The sequence below is a fragment of the Megascapheus bottae genome, chromosome 2 (genome assembly GCF_031878675.1).
Source record: "Megascapheus bottae isolate mThoBot1 chromosome 2, mThoBot2.hap1, whole genome shotgun sequence".
In the NCBI taxonomy this organism is placed as follows: Eukaryota; Metazoa; Chordata; class Mammalia; order Rodentia; family Geomyidae; genus Megascapheus; species Megascapheus bottae.
The window spans coordinates 6,632,210-6,654,779 of record NC_143510.1 but is presented as its reverse complement, the minus strand read 5'-3'; the positions used below and the strand labels follow the sequence as shown (position 1 = coordinate 6,654,779).

Below are 22,570 nucleotides of genomic sequence, written 5' to 3'. Positions count from 1 at the left end.
CAACTCCTTTTGCAATAGCCTCAAAGAAAATAAAATACCTAGGAATCAACTTAACTAAGAATGTAAAGGACCTTTTTGATGAAAACTTTAAACCCTGAAAAAGGAAATTAAAGCAGAACTGAGGAAATGGAAAAACCTCCCATGCTCCTGGTTCGGAAGAATCAACATCATAAAAATGGCAATCTTGCCAAGGGCTATCTACAAATTCAACGCAATACCCATCAAGATCCCAATGTCATTCTTTAAAGAAATAGAAGAAGCAATCCAAAACTTCATATGCAATAATAAAAGACCCAATATAGAAAAAACACTTCTTAGCAGAATGAACAGCACAGGAGGAATTTCGATACCAAAACTTTAGACTCTATAGAGCTATAGTTACCAAAACAGCTTGGTACTGGCATAAGAACAGGCCTGAAGACCAATGGAATAGAACTGAGGACCCAGATATTAACCTACAGACCTATGGTAGACCACCTAATCTTCGATAAGGGAGCCAAAAAAATAGAATGGAAGAAAGACAGCCTCTTCAACAAATGTTGCTTACAGAACTGGTTAAGCACCTGCAGAAAACTAAAGTTGGATCCTTCTTTGTCACACTGCACCAGGATTAACTCCAAATGGATCAAAGACCATACACTGAAAACTTTACAAGAAGGAATTGGAGATACTCTAGTCTCTTTGGTACAGGTCAAAAATTTCTTAATAAGGACCAAGAAACACAACAAATCAAAGAAAGGCTGGATAAGTGGAACTGCATTAAACTGCAGAGCTTCTGTATGGCAAAGGACATAGCTTGCAAATTAACTAGAAAGTCTATAGAGTGGGAGAAGGTCTTCACTAACCATACAACGAACAAAGGCCTTATATCTAAAATATATCAACAGCTCAAAAAATTAAATCACTCCAAAACTAATCTCCAAAGAAACATCCATCCCATTAAAAAATGGGCCAAAGACTTAAAAGAGAGACTTTTCTGACGAAGAAATAAGAATGGCCTATAGACACATGAAGAAATGCTCGACATCTCTTATCACAAAAGAAATGCAAATTAAAACAACTCTAAGATTCCACATCACTCCAGTTAGAATGGCCATGATCAAGAAATCTAATAACAACACATGCTGGAGGGGATGTGGCCAGGAGGGATCACTACTACACTGTTGGTGGGAGTGCAAACTCGTCCAACCACTATAGAAAGCAGTATGGCAGTTCCTCAAAAGACTAAACATAGAATTCCCCTATGACCCAGCAATTCCACTACTTGGCATTTACCCAATCATCCAGAAACAAGGACATACTAAATCCACTAGCACAACGATGTTCATTACAGCAAAGATATGGAACCAACCCAGATGTCCCTCAGTTGATGAGTGGATCAACAAGATGTGTATTTATACACAATGGAATACTATGCTGCTGTCAGAAAGAATGACATCACCCCATTTGTAAGGAACTAGAATCGAACCTGTGTCTTTGTGCATGCTAAGCAAGCACTCTACTACTATGCCAAACTCCCGGCCCACATATATTGTACTTTAATCAAGTTAACCTCCTCTACTACTCACACTCTATTCCTGGACACTATTATTCAATAGCTGTCAATTTCATTGTGCCATAATAGTACACTGGGCACCAGTGGCCTGTAGCTGTAATATTAGCCACTCAGGAGGTTAAAATCTAAGGATTGCAATTTGAAGCCAATCCAGGCAGCCTGTGAGACTCTTATCTACAAATTTTATGCATCAAAACATTCACAAGTGGAGTTATGGCTCCGGTGGTAATGCATCAGACTTAGGTGAAAAAGCTAAGGGATAGCGCTCAGGCCCTGAGATCAAGCCTCAGAACTGGCACACACAAAAAATTAAAGACAATGCATAAATGTGTCCTTTGGCCATATACCTAAGCCTTAACTGTCTCAGTGGCACCTGTGGCTCATGCCTGTACTTCTAGCTACTCAGGAAGCTGGGATCTGAAGATTATGGTTCAAAGCCAGCCTGGCACTAAACTGAAGTCTCTGAGACACTTATCTCTAGTTAACCACCACAAAACTGGAAGTGGTGCTGTGATTCAAGTGGTAAAGCACTAGCCTTAAGCTGAAGAGTTCAGAGACAGCCCCCAGGCCCAGTGTTCATGCCCCACAGCCAACAAAAAGTAAAAAACATGTGTAGGATGGTGTTCACTGTACATTTAAGCATTAACCACACTCAGCAGACTAAGAGGGGGAAGTAGACAAGACAAAAGCCAATTTCCTCTAGAACTAATTAAGCTTCAGCTTCAGGATCCTCATTTAAATGTGCCCCTTCCAAGCTTTGTATTTGACTTTGTATAATAAAGAAGCCTCGCCTATAACCAGCTCAGCCCTATGTGTACCCTAGTACACTTAGCCTGTAATCCCTACAAAGTGAGTCAGGTCTTATATTCATTAGATTTGGAGAATATGTAGTCAAACTACAAAACAGAAAATAGTATTAAATATGTTTTATATTCTAACCGAATTCTAACTAATTTGACTACCTTGAAATTTTTTTTTTGGTGGTGGTGGGACTTGAACTCTGAGCCTGGGCACTGTCTGAGATCTTCAGCTCAAAGCTACAGCCCAACCCCTAGAGCCACAGTGTCTCTTCCAGTTTTCTAGTGATTTTGGAGGTAAGGGTCTCCCTGACTTTTTAGTGGCCCAGCTGGCTTTGAACCACAATCCTCAAAGCTCAGTGTCCTGAGTAGCTAGGATTACAGGAGTGAGCCACTGCGCCCAGCTATCTTAGAATCTTTACTAGCTATATACCAATCCAAATCACTAACACTGCAAACCAATACTCATAAAACACCCTTTCATTGTGCTACCCTTGCCCTTGAGTGGCTCTGTGGCTTCCAGCGGACATATATCATCTTATCTTCAATTATACAATGTTTCTTTCTTTTTCACTATCTAATCCTTCCTTTAGGAGATCAATTAAAGCTTTGACCTGTTGGTCCCAATGAATTTTTAAAAATTATTTAATTTTTTTTAATTTACAAAATTTTACCCTCAAAACAAACTTTATATCAATTACTAATTCCTTTATATTTTTATTAGTAAAACTATCCTATGCTCTACCCCTATTCATATTACTTATTCTTATAGCATATATTTGGGCTTCTTTTCCTAAAACAATGTCAAACTTAGTGGCACATTCTTCCCCATCAGTAAACTCTAGATCTCTTGAAAAAATACTAGATTTTAGTTACTTTGTACTTTCTTCCTGAAACACAGTACTCTGTTATTTGGTTAGATGAAGGCCTGCATTTACAAATGATAGCCTCTTTCTACCTCTATTAAACAGAACCTTTCCTGTGCTTTTATAAGACACTCATCCAACTCTCGAATCACAATTATAAACATAATTGCCTTCATTTATACAAAGTTTTACATTATGTACAGTGGTGTATTTCTAGAGCTATAGTCTGATTCTAGACAATATTTTGCAGTACAAGTCTGGTTTCACATTTATTATCCTTTCTTCCTACCATTTCCTCATTTTGTTTTTTTTTTATTTTTCCTCTTTCAAATCTCACCTTGATTTCATCAAGAAATAGAGGCTTCAGTAGTGACTTTCACAAATGAAACATTAAAAAAGAGAATTCTAGGTCAATGATTTCCAGATGAGTAAACAAACTGCTTATAACTGATGAAAATGACACAGGACTGATGTTAACTTCACTTATAAGGGATTTTTAAAATAAAAATGCTAGAAGGGTAAAACTTTGGGAGAAAAAAGTCCACTGAAAACAATGTCACCGATTAGCAAGATTCATATACATGTAAATTAGTGGCTTTACAGCACCTGCTTCATAAGCATGAGGTCCTGAGTTCAGCCCCCAGAATCGGCAAAAAGCAGTACTCATTGTTCCTGAACTTGAGAGTCCCTCACCACAGCCCAAAGAACAGGATAAGGTAAGGCTCATGCAGGTGGGAGAATAAGCCCCCTAGAAATGGCTCTGCACCCCTAGAAACTAAGTGCTCAAACTGGCTAAGTCACATAGCCGTCACCAAATCTGTGCCTTGAAAAACCAGCCTAAGGAAAGACAGGGAACAAATGACATCAAACCCACTGAGGTCAGCTCAAGGTCAAAGACTAGTATTCTGACTTGTAGCTGGCAAGATTCAGGAGTAAGCATTGTGAGAGGCTTATATTTGCTGGGGCTGTGGTCTTTATGGACACATCATCACAGGGCCATCTTGACCACAATAAATCAGACAGGCTCACAGGCCAACCTCAGGGAAATCCCTTCACCTTCTAAGTCAAGATAATAAAAGCTACTTAACACTGAAAAAAAAATAGAGGTTTTAAGATCAATTTTTTTTTCTTTTGTTAGTAGTGAGGCTTTAATGTGGGGTCTGGGTATATGTCCCTGAGCTCCACCACAGCATCTCTTTCAGTTTTCTGGTGATTAACTAGAGATAAAAATTATATTAAGCAATGTAAGCCAGACCCAAAGAAACACAGGCCGCATGGATTCTCTCATTTGTAATAACTAGAGAATGTCTACCATATTCTATTTTTTGTCAAATGTGAGGCTTGAACTCTGGGCCCAGGCATTGTCCCTGAGCCTCTTTGCACTAGATGTTAGTACTCTACCATTTTAGCCACAGCCCTACTTCTGGTTTTTGAGTGGTTCACTAGAGATAAGAGTCTCATGGTGGACTTTCTTGCCCAGGCTGGCTTTGAACTGGGAATCTCACATCTCAGTCTTCTGAGTAGCTAGGATTACAGTTGTGAGTTATGGATACCTGGCTAGTATATTCTTAGTAGATAGGATTACAGGCCTGAACAACTGACACCTGGCTGGGATATTCTTAGCAGGGGATCACTAAGGCTCAATAGCTATGTGGATCTGACCATATAAAACGATGCTTATCGAAGAATGGAAATTAAGAGGTTTTTTTTTAATTGCACTGTTTTCAGTAATTTCTTCTCCTCCTGCAACTTTGGTCTATTCCATATTGTCACTATTTGTTATTTCTGTACCCTTTGTGGTACTGTGGCTCAAGTGGCAGAGTGCTAGCCTTGAGCAAAAAGTATACAAGGATAGTGCTCAGGCTCTGACTTCAAGCCTCAGACTTTGGTCTATTCCATATTGTCACTATTTGTTATTTCTGAACACTTTGTGGTACTGTGGCTCAAGTGGCAGAGTGCTAGCCTTGAGCAAAAAGTATCCAAGGATAGTGCTCAGGCTCTGACTTCAAGCCCCAGAACTGGCAGAAAGATAGAAAGAAAGAAAGAAAGAAAGAAAGAAAGAAAGAAAGAAAGAAAGAAAGAAAGAAAGAAAGAAGGGAGGGAGGGAGGGAGGGAGGGAGGGAGGGAGGGAGGGAGGGACTTATTACCAATGTAACTATAACCCCTTTAATCCCTCTGTACATCACCTTTACAATAAAATTAATTGGTGGGGTGGGGGGAGTCACAGACTGCTGCCTGGCTGGCTCTGAACAGCAATCCTCAGATCTCAGTCTCATGAATAGCTAGAATTACAAGAGTGAGCCTGGTAAGATCAAATCTTGTTACCCTTAATGAGATTGTGGACTGAAGTGAAATGGTAGGGTATCTTGCAAACATGTTTAAAAACCACATCAAAACAAGCCAAGAAAACAATTTTTAAAAGAATAGCTACAACTATTTCCCTGAGAACTCCTTAACTGAAGAGCAAATAAAGGTCAAATGTCAAGTTTATTTTATGTGAGAAATGCTGGCCCTTGCACTCTTATTGTCAAGAAGTCATCAAGTGATTGAGTCTACAATTAAACTTAATAGACTGAGTTTCCATAATATAAAAACAGTATTTCAACATTTTATCATAAGGTCTTTTTATAAAAAACAAAATCATTTTTCTCTTCTTTTGTAAAGCCCTAAACATTTCAAAAACAGACATGTAAAAATGCAGTTAATAAACAGACATTGGTGGCTCATACCTATAATCATAGCTACTCAGGAGACTGAGATCTGAGAATCTTGATTCAAAGCCAAACCAGGCAGGAAAATACATGAGATCCTTTTTTGTTGTCTGTTTCTTCCAATCCTAGGGCTTGAACTCAAGGTCTCGGCACTGTCCTTGAGCTTTCTCAAGGCTAGCACTCTACTACTTAAGCCACAGCAGTACTTCGGCTTTTTCTGTGTATGTGGTACTGGAGAATTGAACCCAGGGCTTCATGCATGCTAGGCAAGCACTCTACCAGTAGGACACACTTCTGGCCAAATCCATGAAATTCTTATTTCCAATTAACCACCTCAAAATTGGAAGTGAACTGTGGCTCCAGTGGTCAAGCACTAGCCTTAAGAAAAAAACTCAAACAGTGCACAGTCCCTGAATTTAAGCTCCAGGACTAGTACTTCCTCCCACCCCCCAGCAAAGAAACACTAACGTTGAATGTTCTGGAAGGCTTTGAGTTCAAATCCTAGTACTGCTAAAAGAAAACAATACTCAGCAGTGTTGAAAATGAACTACACAACTTGTGGGTGGGGAGAGGAGGGAAACACTTGGAGAGAGTGAGGAAAGGGATGACACCTTACTATCTTTGAGAAACAAAATCTTAGACTACATTATTTTTGCAGTATAGTGCTTTTGTGAACTCTCATAACTAAAATATTCCTCCTAGAATAACCAGGAAAGTCTGTGTAATATTACACACACACACACACACACACACACACACACACACAAACAACAACAACAACAACAAAAACAGCCCTTTAGGCAATTAGGACAAAAAGCCTGCCTCCCTCTCTCTCACAGAGGTTCTACTTCCCTCACCATGGCCCCAAAAACTCCTTGGTACAGGCCCCTAGATATCACATCACCATAACTAAATAGTTGTGCATGTGGGCCCCTAGTCATCACATCCATGATTCACTGACCTTGCAAGACTCAAAAGTGATCAGCAGACTGACTGGATCCCAGCCATGTACTCCAGAATAGGCATCCAATCAGAGAAACTAAAGTCTATACAGCTTGTACACTGTATGGTGCCTCCAATTGGGTCTAGGGTCTGCTATGGCCCTCAGGCTGTCCAATGATCTTGAGAGTTACATTGATCTCTCCTAATTAACCCCTTATTTACTCCTAATTAACTCCTTATCTCCCCCCCACCCCCCATGCCCTCCCTTGGGACCCCTGTATAGCAGGAGCTTTATTTCTCTCTGCTTATCTTTTCCTTCAATAAAGTTTTGCCATTTTATTTCTCCTTCTGTGTCCAGGGACTCACTCAAGACCACAGAGACAAAAGAAGGTGCTCAAGGTTTTTTTTTGTTTGTTTGTTTTTAGCAATGACAAGAGCCACCCACTTCAAAAAAATTTTTTTCTACATTAATGGAACCTAGCATTTTATTGGACTTTTTCAGAATTTTTCACTGCCAAATCAAAGTTTATTATTTTGCACGTGAGCACCCCAATCCCTAGAGTTCTACAGCATGTTGTAATAATAAGAGAGATGTCCTGTTTTATCAAAACCTTCCTTTCCTTATCTGGACACATTTTCCCTGGTAGTTTTTACCATGGTCTCAGAGATTCATGATTGCAAATGTAAATCCACTTAAGACACTCTTAAAAATGTGTGGTTGCCATGGAGGAAGAGGCTAAGGGAAATGAACTACAGGATATGGAAACAAGAGATTTATCTTTGTGATTGTTGTTCTTAACGTACTATGTAAAGTTATTTCTTTTCCATCTCTTTTTTTTCTCCTTAGTTTATCTCATGTTGTTACTATATCTGACCTTGGTACTTGGTATATACTTTGTATATACATTTATTTGTTTATTTCAAATAGGAAAGGAAGGGGAAAAACAAGATGATTGGAAGGGGTGGGAGGAGAGAAAAGGAGAAAAACATAGGAAGCGGTATCAATGTTAAAGAAGTAATGTACCTACTACCTGATGAATATAATTGTAACCCCTTTATATATCATCCTGACAATATAATACAATTATTAAATTTTAGAAATATGTGGTTATTATTCTCTGAAAAATACTTTGCTAAATGTTGCCAGAAATTTTGCATCCGAATATATGTAATAGAACACTTGCTACTTTGGATTACCATACAAGCCTTTATGGCATCTGTAACACAAGCTTTATGATATCTTGAGGCTTAACATGTAGTGACAATCTTGTCTCTCATGATCTCAGTGGTGTGCTATTAAGTCCAACAGTAGTAGAGACTTGGGTAGATTAAAACAATGACTCCTTATTACCTTTATTGATCCTTCTTTCCACACAAGTCTCTCTCTACTGTGTTTTCTCACCAGACTTTGTATGTGACCTGTCTTTTATTTTTAATTGTACACACTCTTGTTCACTAAGTCTTTTGTGGTGAGAAATTAAAAGATTACAGTTCATTTACAAAGGTAGGCTACATATTGAGCACAAAATAGATACACTGTTGTACTGACTAAATTGATTATACTAACTAGAGCAATGCAATAATAAAAATACAATGCCTTTAGATAAGTCCCATGACTGCTGGAGATTTGTCATCAGTTCAGAGTGAAAAATATTTGTATAAAACAGCAAATGAAAATGTAAGTACTGTATTACAAATTTTGAAGGAACCTCATACTGATTATAAGTATAAATCTTATATATTTTTAAAGATTTTACTCACTGATTTTACATCATATTTCAAATGTCATGTTAAACAAGTATTCAAGAAGGAACTTTATATGTAATCACTGGCACATTCATTTTAGAACATAATTAAAATTAAACTAAGGGTTTGTATGTAATAGATACAGTTTAATCTATATAATAAAACATTATGTCTATAGAGTGTATGTCCCAGCATGGATTTTTATGTCTATGTAGTAATGTTCAAAAAAATCTTTCAATATTGACATTAACAAATGTACAATTCAGGCCAGCTACAGTGACTTACACCTACAATCTCCATTACCAGGGAGGTAGAAACAGAAAAATCACAGTTTGATGCCAGCCTTGGCAAGAAGTTATCAAAACTTCATCATAACTAACAAGCTTATGACAAGCTCTTGCCATCCCAGTTAAGCAAGAGGCAGTAGGTAATAAAATTATCAGCCAGCCCTAGGCATAAAACTCAAGACCCTATCTGAGAAATAAAGTGATAAAATGCCTTATAGCAAGTGCAAGGCCCTAAATTCATACATAAGCATCATATTATACTCATGGATCAAACATGGATGACGTGTATTAAATTTTCATTTTTTCACAAATTCAAGTGTGCTCTTACAATACTAGCCACAGTAAACTCAGTAAATTTCTAAAATACAATGCTAATATATTCAATAGAATAAATGCTCTCAAATATAGTTAGAACACTTGTTTTGTAACAAGCAAAGGTGAAGGCCTGGGAATGGTGGCTCTCACCTATAATCCTAGCTTCTATGGAGGTATACATCAGAACAACTTTTGAGGTCAGCGCAAGCTAAAAACCAGCAAGTCTAGCTGAGTGCTGGTGGCTCATGCCTGTAAACTTAGCAACTCAGGAGGCTGAGAACCGAGGATATTGGTTTGAAGCCAGCCCAGGCAGGAAGCCTATGCAAATCATTTCTAATTAATCACAGAAAAAGGCATAAATGGAGCTGTGGCTCAAATGGTAGAGTGCTACCCTTGAACAAAAGGCACTCAAGGACAAGGCCAAGCTTTAGTTCAAGCCCCAGGACTCCTACACACTCACACATACACACACACACACAATTAACAAGACCTCACTTCAACAAATAAGTATAGTGGTTCAGATCTATAATCCTAACTTTATGTAAGGCCACAGATAGGTGAATTGTTGTCAGAGGACCCTGGGGGGAGAAGAAAAAAACCTGAAGACCGTATACAAAAAAAAATTAAAGTCAAAGAGGGCTGGAGTTATGAAGTAGGAAACCTAAGTTAGTTAAAACCCTAGTGTCCTCCCCACCCCAGCCAAAAACAGAAATCAGCAAACACAAAAAATCATTTCTCATGGGCCGGGAGTTTGGCCTAGTGATAGAGTGCCTGCCTAGCACGCATGAAGACCCAGGTTCGATTCCTCAGTACCACACACATAGAAAAAAAGCTGGAAGTGGTGCTGTGGCTCAAGTGGTAGAGCTCTAACCTTGAGAAAGTTTAAGGACAGTACTCAGGCCCTGAGCTCAAGCCTAGGTCTGGCAAAAAAAAAAAATCATTTCTCATTAATTCTCTTTTCTGGAACTTGGGCATGAACACAGGGCTGGGCCTCTGCTTTGGCACTCACAGGTGGTGCCATTCCCCTAGAGCTAAACCTCCACCTTGGGATTTTTGCTGGTTAATTGCAGAGTTCTGGATCTGTCTGCCTTAGATGGCTTTAAACTTCAATCACCTGGATCTCAGCCTCCTAAGTGGTTAAGGTTACAGGTGTGAACTATCTGTAACTGATATATAAATTCTTTGGGGGGGGGGGAAAGGGGGATCATGAGGCTTGATCTCAGCCTGGGAGCTATCTCTGAGCTCTTCAGCTTAAGGTTACCAACCTACAGTTGAGCTAAGCCCCACTTCCTGTTTTCTAGAGGTTAATTGGAGATAAGAGTCTCAGGTCCTGGCTTTGAACCTCAATCCTCAGATCTCAGCCTGCTGAGTAGCTAGAATTACAGGCATGAGCCACTGCCCCCGACATGACATAAATTCTTTTCTTTTTCTTTTTGCCAGTCCCAGGCTAGAGCTCAGGGCCTGAGCATTGTCCTTGGACTTTCTCAAGGCTAGAGCTCTACCACTTGAGCCTCAGTACCAATTCTGGCTTTTTTCTAAGTATGTGGTACCGAGGAATCGAACCTGGGTCTTCATGCATGCTAGGCAAGCACTCTACCACTAAGCCAAACTCCCAGCCCCCCCCCTTTTTTTTTTTTTTTGCTAATCCTGGGCTTGAGCTCAGGGTCTGAGCACTGTCCTTGGGCTTTCCTCAAGGCTAGGATTCTACCCTGAGCCACTGCACCACTTCTGGCTTTTTCTATATATGTGGTACCAAGGAATCGAACCGGGGTCTTCGTGCATGCTAGGCAGGCACTCTACCACTAGGCCAAACTCCTGGCCCATAAATTCTTTAAATCATAAAATTTTACATTCTAACTCCAACACTACTGTCCTGGGTATAGTTATCACACAGACAAACAAAAGCTATGTATTGTATCATTGTGATTCAAAAACTCTTCAAATGGATTCTATTTTTCCAGTGAGGACTAGACAATCAAACACACTTAAAAACCTACATGAATCCGGGTGTGGTGACTCACACCTGTAATCCTAGCTATACAGGAGACTGAGGCCTGAGGATCATGGTTCAAAGCCAGCCAGGGCAAGAAAGACCATGAGACTCTGATCTCCAATTAACCACCAGAAAACAGGAAAAGGTGCTGTGTGACTCAAGGGTGGTAGCCTTGAGTTGAAGAGCTCAAGGACAATGCCCAAGTCCAGAGTTCAAGCCCCACGACTAAGAAAAACAAAACAAACAAACCCTACATGATTTCCACTAGAATTTAAGGAAAGCAGCAATGAATAGGTTTTACAAAAGCAAGCTATCAATCTTCCATACTTTCTTGTAATTAATCTTGAATACAGAGTTGTAAACTATATAGTAGTTATCCACACAAAACTAACTTTACTTCCCTTGAAAAACAAAACTATAAGCTGGACACTGGTGTTGCACATGTGTAATCTTACCTCCTCAGGACTCCAGGATGAGATCCGAGGATCACGCTTCAAAGCCTGACAAGACTCTTACCTCCAACTTGCCAGAAAAAAACAAAACAAAAAACAAAAAACTGGAAGTGGAGTTGTAGGTCAAGTGGTAGGCCTCAGGCCTTGAAAACAAATGCCTAAGCCCTGAGTTCAAGCTTCAGTAACACACAAAAAACAAAAATTGCAATGCGGAGGAGGTGTAAAGCTGGCTCTGGTCCGTCAGGCACAGGCGCCATGGGAGCTGTATGTAGGCCAGGCTCCGGTGTGGCGCAGGCGCACTGGGAGCAGTAGGCCAGCCTCAGGTGTGGCGCAGACATATTAGGAGCAATAGGCGGCCTGGCTCAGTGCTCCAGGCCGAATTAAAGGAGGGACTCCGAAGCTTACCCACAGTGGACCCCCCAAACCGAAGTTTATGGAGGCAGAAGCTAAGCCGCGTCAGGAAACAGAGGAACGCGTCTGAAAGTCCAGAGGCGCCACTTACCGGGAGCCCCCAACCCAGTTCATCGCTCCGGACCTTCGGAGGACTTCCGCCTGGGCCAAGCCGGACACCTCCCGTCGTCCACTGCGCTCAGGAGCTCCTTCCGGTTCCGGTCCTGAGACCCACCTCCAGACCTCGCTGCTGCGCAGGCATTTCCGGCCAGGAACGCACTTCTGGCCAGGAGCCTCATGTCGAGGGCCAAGGGGAGCCGTATGGGGAAACGGTGTGGTGGGGACCCAGGGGTCCTCGAGGCCCAGCCAGGAGGGCAGAGGGTTAGGATTTCACAAGTTCCCCTCTAGGGGCCGGGAGTTTGGCCTAGTGGTAGAGTGCTTGCCTAGCATGCACGAAGGTCCAGTTTCGATTCCTCTGCACCACATACATAGAAAAAAAAAAAGCTGGAAGTGGTGCTGTGGCTCAAATGGCAGAGCTCTAGGCTGGAGAAAGCTCAAGGACAGTGCTCAAGCCCGGAGTTCAAGGCCCAGGACTGGAAAAACAACAAAAGCTTCTCCACTGTAATGATGTCGGGCCCTCTCCCTCTCTCTCCACTCTACTATTTGAGCGGTGGGGCCACTTGCAGGTTGTTTTGGGGGCAGTGGTTAATTGGTGATAAGACTGTAGGCCTTTCCTCACATCTCAGTCTCCTGAGTAGGTAGGATTATAGGCACAAGCCTATCAGGTCAGAGAGAGGAAAGAAGACATCAAATGTCACCTGAATTCTTCAATGACCAGCAAAAAGCAGGTCAGGAGGTGTGGTTCAGGTGGTAGACCATCTTCTATGAGGGGATCAAGCCCAACCAGCCAAAAGCCTTGAAATTAAACCCCCTTGGGGGAAAAAAAAAACCTTCCTTTAGCAGTAACAGTTCTATTATTTTAAACTGCTTAATAGATAAGGTCCTGAACAAAAATTGGATCTTGCTGTTCATTTCTGTATTTTTATTATATCATCAAAAAGCATATATCTTACAAACTGACTTACACTTATTCCAAATATAAATGCACACACACACTCAAATTCACCAGCACCAGTAATCAATTACTCAGAAGGCAGAGATCTGAGGATTGCAAGGCAAGGCAGGAAAGTTTATGAGACTCTTCAGTCAACACCAAAAGGCGGAAAGTGGAAGTGTGGCTCAAATTAGAATGCTAGCCTTGAACAAAATTGTTCAAGGAACAGTGCCCAGGTCCCGAGTTCAAGCCCTAGTACTGGCACCAAGAAAAGCAAATCAAGCCAGTCACTGATGACCCACATCTGTAATCCCAGCCACTTAGGTGGCTGAGATCACAGTTTGAAGCCAGTCTGGGCTGGAAAGTTCATGAGACAATCTGCACTAAACTACCGAAGAAGCCAGAAGTGGTGCTGCGGCTCAAGCAGTAAAGTGTTAGTCTTGAGCAAAAGAAGCTCAGGGACAGTGCCCAGGACCAGAATTCAAACCTCAGACAGGACAGGCAAAAGAAGAAGAAGAAGAAGAAAGAAAAAAAGTTACTATGACTTCCTCCCCGCCAGGGTAAAATAATACATTTTCTAAGTCATTGGAAAATAGTACCAAGGATAGGTCCTTCATTAGTATTGTAAATTTTAACTTTTAAACTCATCACAGTATATCTGGCTGATTTGTTGGAGATGGAATCTTGCACTCTTTGCTGTCTCCACTGGTTTCCTATTTCTATCCTTCAGGTCTTACCTCCTTAGTAGCTAGGGTTACGCACATGGACCTGGTACCTAGTTTACTTTCATTATGCCCCAGCTGGAAGAACTGCAGACCCTGCTTCTCCCAGTAACCTGTGACGACAGGGCCATGTAACCACATCCACTTTATCCACTAAGATGGGTGTCTCCCTGACTTTTTGTTTGGTTGGCATTGAACTGTGATCCTCCCAATTTCCACCACCAAAGCAATTTGAGCCACTTCCCCCAGCCTACTTTCAACACTCTAAAACCTGACTAAATTCACTGGGAGGAACAATTAGTTCCAGGACTTTCTGAAGGCACCCAAAGGTAGAATTCGTTGGAGAAGAATCAAGAACTCGAGAGCTAAATGGAACCATCTCTTGTTCCTCACTAGAGCCACTGATGTCTTCCATTACTGGGAGGCAATGAGAGACTAAGATTAAAGCATGAGACATTTTTTCAGACAAAGTATTAATGATGATTTCTTTCACAGGAAAAGAGATTTCCTTAGGAGCAAGGAAATAGCTTGACCTAAAAGCTTATCTTCGGTATTGCTTATATCTACAATGAGTAGGGCTAACAAGACTGAAAATAAGAATCAAACACTGCTATTTTGGGGCCAGTGCAGCAATTATGTAATCTCTTGGGAAAGGAAACAGTTCAAGAAAACAATACAGTACTGATGAAATATTATTTAGCATTTGTTGAAAATAAAATCCATTCCAAATTCTTAACACTTAACTATTTCTAGAAAATCCTTGCCAGGGTTTTATAATCTAAACACAACGCATATATAATATACGTTATGTGTTTATATGCAAATACATTATTCTCTATTATAAAACTTTTTTTTGTTGTTTTAGTTTTTTGTCAGTGCTGGGATGTGCACTTAGGACCTAGCCACTCTGCCACTTGAGCCACAGCACCACTTCCAGCTTTTTCTGTGTATGTAGTATCAAGGCTTCGAACCCAGGGCTTCATGCATCCTAGGCAAGCACTCTACCACTAGGCCAAACTCCCAGCCCACAACATATTTTTAATGTTTCATTCTTTATATAATTTTGTGTATATACATATAATTTCCTTAAATACTTTAAATTACCTTTAAGTAGTTCTAAAAAGGGTTACAGTTTCTAATATATATTCTAATCCTGCTGAGATGGATATTTATGATAATAATTAGAATATCATACATTAGCTAGGTGCTGGTTGCTCTCACCTGTTATCCTAGCTACTGAGGAGACTAACATCTGAGGATCACAATTCATATTCAGGCCAGGCAACTAAAGATGAGAGACTTTTATCTCTAGCTAGCCACCAAAATATTGGAAGTGGAGGTATCACTCAACTGGTAGAGCACCACTCTTGAGTGAAAATCTCAGGGACACCAACCAGGCTCTGAGTTCACGCACCAGAACTAAACAAAAGAATATCATACTTTAAAGCAGAGTGATTTATTTTTGCCAGCCCTGGGGCATGAACTCAAGGCCCGAGCACTGTCCTTGGGCTTTCTTATGGCTAAAGTGCTACCACTTGAGCCACACCACCACTTCTGGCTATTTCTATGTATGTGGTGCTGAAGAATCAAACCTGAGTTTTTGTGCAAGCTAGGCAAGCGCTCTATCACTAAGCCAAACTCCTGGCCCTTCCAGTTCTTTGTTAAGATTATTTTTCTCCTCTGAAGAAATTTTAAAATATTTTCCTATTTAAACATGCCCAAAGATGAGAATCTGGACGGGAGATTAAAGTGAATATGTTTATTGTAGTAAATGATTTCTTTTTCATGTCTTTTTTTCCTCTCTTATTTTGGAATTCAAATGAAAATTAACATTCTCTTTAATTGCATTCTGCCAATATTTTTAAAAGCAAATCTCTTAGTAATCTCAACTTTGCAATTAGAAAAGCATATGTATAATCAATCGTATGACATTTATTGATGGGAATACCTTCTGAGAAATTCATCATCGATGGTTTAGTCATTAAACAAATTTGAAAACACCTAGCTAGTATGGGCAAGTAACTCCTTGGGTTTTCTCGCGCTTGGCGCGGTCGGGCCGTGGCGGGAAGAGCCCAGCTGCCCGCGGGCCCGCGGGTGACCCGGCGAGGCTGCAGGGCGCAGGGGCAGCGGGCGGGAAGCCCGCGCCAGGGCTGAATGCCGATTTTTTCAGGCAGCTGCTGCAACTTCGCAAGATTCTCTTCCCCAGAGTCGTGACCACGGAAACCGGGTGGCTGTGCCTGCACTCGGTGGCTCTGGTCCCCAGGACCTTCCTGTCCATCTACGTGGCCGGTCTGGACGGGAAGATCGTCAAGAGCATCGTGCAGAAGCAGCCCCGGGCTTTCATCCTCAAACTGATCAAGTGGCTCCTGATCGCCATTCCAGCCAGCTTCGTCCACAGCGCCATCCTGTACCTGGAGTGCAAACTGGCCTTGGCGTTCCGGACGCGCCTCGTAGACCACGCGCCAATCAGACCTATTACAAGGTGATCAACATGGACAGGAGGCTCACCAATCCCGACCAGTCGCTCACCGAGGACATCATGATGTTCTCCCAGTCCGTGGCTCACCTGTATTCCAATCTGACCAAGCCCATTCTGGACGTCATCCTCACCTCCTACACCCTCATCCGGACCGCGGTGTCCCGGGGAGCCAGCCCCATGGAACCCACCCTCCTAGCGGGACTCATGGTCTATGCCAGGGCTAAAGTGTTGAAAGCCTGCTCTCCCAGATTTGGCAAGTTGGTGGCCGAAGAGGCTCACAAGAAAGGCTATCTGCGCTAGGTGCACTCTATAATTATAGCCAATGTGGAAGAAATTGCTTTCTACAGAGGCCATAGGTAAGGTGGAATGGAAGGTGATGGGTGAAACGGGAGATGGTTCAAGCAGCCTCTGCAGCAGTAAATGCCATCTGTTGTATTGGGTTTTTCACCACCGGTGGTGGTTGATGTTATTCCATACCCTCAAATGACATTGTTCAACTTTTATCTAATGTATGTGGAATAGAATGACTCCATTTGTTCACCCTTTATGTATTCTTGTCCTTCCCTAATCTCCCCCCCCAAAAAAAAACCCTACAAAAAAACACAAACAAACCAACCAACCCACGCTTCAGCTTCCTGGTATTCATTTTGTTAAGCAGTTAAGCTGCTCAGAGGAGTGACACCATTCGACTCTTCTTAGCTTAACATCCTTTGGTCAACTTGTTTGTGTAGATACGCATACAGCCCTGTCTTGTCTGCGTTTTCATATATGTTTGTATTTTCTACATAGAGATAAGACATGGGCCCTTTGTCTTTCTGGTGTACTTCAGATAGACCTCCTTTCTTAGAACTTTAGATCCCTTTGATATTTAAATTTCTAGTAAAGCTGAAGACCTTGTGGTCCTTTTTGAAATCACAGCTGTTAAAGAATTATAAACGGCCAACTTTTCTCGTTTCACTAGAATAGTTTCAATAGAAGGTCTACATCGTTTCAGTTATGCAGACAGAAGCAAAAATGGTCTCCAAAGCATTGTCTCTAAACTTTAAGTACTAACTTGGTAAATGGTTCTAGTGTGTGTGAAAGAAATTGGTAGGTGAAAACTAAGAGGAAATACGTACTTGGAAACTCCTTTGCGTGGATGGCAAACGTAGCTTGGTATTATGCTTGGTTGGTGTTGCTCCTTCAACGTTCAAGAGACAGGTTCCATGCTTTCACGTGGGAGTTTTGACAATTCTGGGGTCTGCTCAATGATGGAGCCCCCAAGTCCTAGGAAATGTGTGTGTGGGGGGGGTATAGAATGACATTTCCATTACTCTTAGTTCTTGCTCAGCACCAAATTCTGACGCATACAAAAAGAGGAAGTGAAATGAAATATTGCAGCCCAAAAGCTGCAACTAAAGAGGAAGCAAGTGAGGAGGAAGCAGTTATGTAGGATGTTACCTTTCAGTCCTGAAGATGTCAGTCACTGCAGGCCCTTCAAACAATTAGCACAATTACATAAACCTGTCATGCCTGGTGGGCACCTCAGAATGGATGTGACGTAGAGCAAGCATTTTGGAGGGGTTACATCTGAAATCTGATTACAGATGAGCTGGCAAATTAAATATTGAGGTATTCTAAATCAGAAGATGATAATTTAAGTATCAGGTAGATTTGTTTACTTTTTAGTGTAGCAATAAAGATCTGTTTAACAAAATCAGTCGAAAGAAAAAGTTTCAATGTTAGGACCTCTACTCCTGCTTGGAAATTGGCCTCATATATTGTATTACTGCTGATGTGTTTTTGTTTTTGAATCATTGAACTTGATGATGTAAATTGCAGTCTGTTGTAAGTTTCTTGCACAAAAGACCATGGAGCTAATTAAAGATGTCTAATTATATATACATATTGTCATGTGATTGCTTTTACATACTTTTGGAGTGTTTGAGAATAATTTGCCTCTGTTTATTTGGGCCTTCGAGAATATAATGTAATCTTAACATCATAGAATTTGAAGCAGCAATTATAATTTGTGTATGTAGACATACTTGTATATATATGTATTTATATATTTACGCACATATACATACAGACAGATAACTATATCTATCTAGTAGTGTTGAGATTGAACCCAGGGTCTCATATTTGCTAGTCAAGTGCTTTACCACTGAGCTCAACCCTCAGTTCACTAGTATATATTTCACCATATTAACATATTATCATTATATTTATGAAATGGCATGTTTTAAAAATAACACATATATAACCCAAACTAAATAATGCCTAATTCTAAGAGTAATCTGCATTTACTGGTAGACTTCACCCATAATGTTTACTGTAGTACTCAGAATGATTTAGTATGTCCAGAACATTGAGAGAAAAATCGTCCATTGCAGTCGATTTATTTTGCAGCTATTGCTGGATTAATTCTTATCTCTTTCCCTCTATAGGTAGAAATGAAGCAACTCCAGCAATGTTACCAAGCTTTAGCAGATCAGATGAACCTGATTCTGTCCAAACGCTTATGGTACATCATGATAGAGCAGTTCTTGATGAAGTATGTGTGGAGCAGCTGTGGACTGATTATGGTGGCCATACCTATTATCACTGCAACTGGCTTTGCAGATGGTGGTAATGAAACTTATACTTAATATTAAATATAGAGTGAACATGATATCTCTTGAAGCTATCCAGTTTGGCTAGTTTTGTGAGTGAAACCATATACAGAGTCATCATTCTGTGCTTATTGGTAGTCAGAAACAATGCCAGACAATATTCAGTAATGAGACCAGCAATGTGTGTGTGTGTTTGTGTGTGTGTGTGTGTGTGAAATCTGAAATACTCAGAGTCTCGATGCAATGTTGATGGCAGTCTGCCGTGAGCAACCTCAATTCATGCTCTAATTTTTTTAGTTTGCATTTCAATTTAAGTTACCGTTAGAAAGAATTGAAATACAAGATCTCCTTGTGTTTAATTCTTTATAGTCCAGTCATATAAGTTTAAATAATACATTAATAACATGTATTAATAATAATATAAATACTCGATAACTCAATATTCCCATGAAAAGTAGGTTGGAATATTAGACAACCACAAGTCTTGTTTCAGAGTATGCTAACATCATGACCTTCCGTCTCTGCAGCTTGCTGATTACACAGATAATCTTCTTTGTGGCATGCTTTGTGCTTCTTTTGAAGCAGGGTACTCAACTATCACTGCCTCAGAAATCTCTGCAAACATTTTCCATCCTTTGGAATAACTAAGAAATGTAAGGACAAGAGAGAAACAGGGAATACATTATACAGTCCTCTGAAGACAATTTGGGTCTTCATTGTCTGGACAGAGAGGAATTATAGTCAGAACTCCATACCCATGGTGGGCATTCAAGAATTCAACCAACTAAAGATAAAAAAATACTTGAAAAATAAGTAAGTTTGATTTATATAGCCTGATACCATGGTTCATACCTGTAATCCTAAGATCTAGAGGATCCTGTTTCAAGGCCAACTCAGGCAAAAAGTTCATAAGATACCATCTCAACCAATAAAAAAGCTGGATGTAGTGGTATGCTTGTCATCCCACTAATGGTAGGAAACATAAAATAGGTAGATTACAGTCCAGACTAGCATAGGCAAAAAAAAGTAAGACCCTATCTCAAAAGTAACCAAAGCACAAAGGGCTGTAGGCATGGCTCATTAAGTTAAACTTCCTCCCTCATTAGTACAAGGTCTTTAATTAAAAACCTAGCTCCACCATCAAAAGAAAAAACATAGAAATTTTTATCCATAATGAGTATGTATAAGTAGCTTGTATGATGTTAAACATAACATAGTATAACACTACCTTTATTATTTAGACATTATAAATAATATAGATGTAATTTAAAGTATATGAGAGGATGTAAGTTATAAACAATTAATGCAGCATTTTCTATATGAGACTTGTGCATCTGTGGACTTATGTATTCTCAGGAGTAGGTTCTTGAAACCAATCCATCTTCATCCCCCTGGGGATACCAAAGGATTAATGTATTTGAAGAAGCATATTTTCTTCTCTTCTCCCTCTCTTCTTTCAAAACCACTTGACTGAAATTGACCATGGCATCAGGGAGTCAGGAAAAAGCATAAGCCTTACTTTGAATGAAAGATTTCTGTTCAGATGATGGCTCCAGTTCTTCCTATTAAGAACTTTTTCGTCGTATTAATTAAAACTCGATAAGGTACAGACCATGTGGTACTATTGATATACAGTAACAGTTACTAATTAGAAAACAAAAGACAACATGGAGAATAATGTGAAAGAAGCCACACTATTTTAGTGACTTATCACGCACTATTAAAGACTAACAATATGATGAAACTGAATTAAAATTAAAACAAGTAAAAATAATATTTAGTGTTCCAAAACAGTGCTTCAACCCTGTAACCAATTTTTACAAAAACTTGTCAAATCTGAGTCATTCCTCTACTAAAAATGTTTGGCTTAGTTAACTAGGATGTGATACAAATATATGTAATATATGTATATATGCATATATATCACACATCTAAATTTCCTAATAGACAACTGAAGAATTGAATTTTATCTGTTTTTACGTATTGAAACTATGCCAGAGGGAAAAAAGGTATCATTTAAAAAGTGTCCTGATGCTGGGACCTGAAGATCAATGTTCAAAGACTACGTAGGCAGAAAAGTCTGCAGAGTTTTATCTCGAATTAACCACCAAAAGAGTTGGAAGTAGTATGGTTCACGTGGTAGCTTTAAGTGAGAAGAAGCCAAACGAGAACCCAAGGCCCAGTGCTTAAGACCTAGTACTAGCATACACAAAACATATTGTTAGTACTTGTATTTTACACATTCACCTTTCATAAGTAAAAGAGTATTGGAGAGGAGAAAGACACTTAAAAACTTAAGGTTCTAAAATTAGTCTTACTAAGATATTTGGTAACATAGCCTTTCAAAAGTCATTTCTTACACTGATATTCTTTAAAAAGTTTGAGATATTGGCCAGGAGTTTGGCCTAGTGGTTAAAGTGCTTGTCTAGCATGCACGAAGACCCAGGTTCGATTCCTTGGTACCACATACATAGAAAAAAGCCAGAAGTGGTGCTGAGGCTCAAGTGGTAGAGCTCTAACCTTGAGAAAATCCAAGGACAGTACTCAGGCCCTGAGCTCAAGCCCAGGACTGGCAAAAAAAAAGTTTGAGATATTATGTATGATAAAGGCAATTCCAAGACAAGATTATAACGAAGTACTTTTAGCAGTGTTTGCTCTTATTAGAATACCCTGGGGTATCCAACACAGAATAGAGAAAATGCATCTATTAATGGTGACAAATTAACCCCATAGAGACTAGTAAAAAGTAAACAACTTGTGCAGAGAATCTAACAAGCTTGGTTAACAAGATGCAATAGGATGTTTAAAAATAAATCCTACCAATCCTGAAAATATCATATTAAAGGAAGGGTTTTAGATTGAAATTGTAAGTGAAACAAAGTATTTCTTGAAATTTCTCTTAAAAGAAAAAAATGCATATAGAGAAGAGCAATGCAAACTTCGTATGTAAGAAAAAAATGAAATCATATGACATTATTTGGAAATATGCTTTAATATTTTTATATTTAAAGATATATGTGTTTACAATGTTTGTGCATATGTATATATTTTACTACATACATTTTACCTACACTGGCCTAACACATGAAGATATTATTTCACTCAGACAAACTATTTTTTCCATATATTTTTATTGTAATTAATAGAAGGGTTACATTATATTCACCAGATAGAAAGAAGGTGCATTACTTCACAAACATTGATACCCTTTCTCATGCCTTGGTCCCTGTTTCCCCCCCCCCAAGACAAAATATTTTTTGCGGGACTCTTACTTGGCACTTCAAGGTGAATACTCTATCACTTATACTAATGCCTTCAGTTAATTGAAGGTAAGGATCACATAGACATTATTTTTTTGGTCTGGGTTGACTTCAAGCCTGAATCCTCAAATCTCATGCTCTTCAGTAGCTGGGTATACAGTTGTGAGCCACCAATGCAACGTAAGTTAAAATGATGACTTATTTCAGAAGTTTTATATCTTGGAATTATATACCATATTTCCTAATCTAGTGAAGACTAGATTAGACTAAATTTACCTTCATGTCCTTTATGTTAGAGATGAAGTACACTAAAGTATATATTTTAAGGCAAAAAGCAATGGAAAATGAGTCAGTCAGAAAAAAAGAGCAAAGAGAAAATAAAGGAGGGGAGGAATGGAAAAAGCAAG

At 39.8% G+C, this 22,570-nt stretch overlaps 1 pseudogene; it reads left to right on the top strand.

Moving 5' to 3' along the window:
* Window positions 1-11,216: 11,216 nt before the first annotated feature.
* The window catches only part of LOC150066313 (ATP-binding cassette sub-family D member 2-like), a 29,824-nt pseudogene continuing 18,470 nt past the window's right edge, over window positions 11,217-22,570 (top strand).